Raw genomic sequence first — 1,222 nt, 5'->3', positions numbered from 1 at the left:
GCCACTCGCTCGCTCGCTCTCTCGCTCGCTCCCTCGCACCGCAGTAACTTGTGCTCCCCTTGTCCTCCAGGATGCCCACGGCCGGACGACAGGCCAACCACCCCACCACCGCCTCCGCGTCATCGGCAGCCCTGTGCTTCGCCACAGACAGCCTTCGCGGGGCGCGCGGGTGGAGAGTCCGACGGCGCGGGGCCTGGAAGTGCTTCGGGAGAGTCTGAACTTGGGGGGACGTAGGGCAGGGGGAGAGAGGAATGTGTTGGCCGAAAAAGGAGAAGGGCCCGGGGAATGAGATTGCCGGCGGCGAGCCAAGCTTCTCTCTGAACCCCCTCGCTACTGCCCAATCGTCCCCTGGCTTTCACCGCCAAACCACCTCCATAAGCCTGCGACAAGCCCCAGCAGCACAGCGCATGGGCGGCGATCGACGGAGGAGCTACCCTCAGACAGGCGTAACCCCGGGAGGAACCTGAGGCCGCAAGGTGCGTTCGAAGTGTCGATGATCAATGTGTCCTGCAATTCACACTAATTCTCACAGCTAGCTCGACGCGCGAGCCAAGTGATCCACAGCTAAGAGTCGCGTCTGACTCTGGCGAAAGGGCGCCTTGGAAGCCACCCTCTCCGCCCTTCGGGTTTGTTCAGGCATTCTCGCTCTCTGCCTGGCAACAATGTCGGCCGGCTAGACAATCAAGGCTGGGCTTACCTTCGAGCGTCCCCTCTGACAGCGCGGGAACCGTCCGGTCCACCTTTCTCCACTCTGTCTCTCGCCTTCTTCGACCACCCCAGGTGGGAATGGGGAAGGGAGAGCCAGACCGACAACCCTGGAGAGGGAGCCGGAGCGGGTGCCCGGGGCCTGCCGAATCATGGGGGTTTATCATGGCCCTGTGCCCAGGCGCTCGGCCCCCTCTCGTGAGAGGGGGACTCAAGACTTTGCGACCTACCGCCTCCGTCCGCCCCGCCCCGACCGTGGGCGCGTGGCAGGGTTCGGCGAGTGGTAACCGGGTCGGCCTGTTTGGGGCTCACGGAGTTCACATTCCCCGCGCTACTCGGCAGTCGGAGCAGAGGCCGGCGTCTGACGATGGGGACCCGGCAGCGGCGCCGGCAGGAGCCTGACGAGCGCTAAGCCGACGACCAGCCCTCGCAGGCCTATCGGCTAACATGACACGACTTCTCCCGCATGACCCACTTCGAGTACCTCCACTCGTACAGATCGCCCTCAGCGGGATCC

At 64.9% G+C, this 1,222-nt stretch overlaps 1 pseudogene; it reads right to left on the bottom strand.

Moving 5' to 3' along the window:
• Nucleotides 1-430: 430 nt before the first annotated feature.
• On the bottom strand, nt 431-573 carry LOC142718132 (5.8S ribosomal RNA; annotated as a pseudogene).
• Nucleotides 574-1,222: the final 649 nt, after the last annotated feature.

Source organism: Rhinoderma darwinii, chromosome 1, assembly GCF_050947455.1.
Source record: "Rhinoderma darwinii isolate aRhiDar2 chromosome 1, aRhiDar2.hap1, whole genome shotgun sequence".
In the NCBI taxonomy this organism is placed as follows: Eukaryota; Metazoa; Chordata; class Amphibia; order Anura; family Rhinodermatidae; genus Rhinoderma; species Rhinoderma darwinii.
This window is presented reverse-complemented; position numbering and strand designations above follow the sequence as displayed.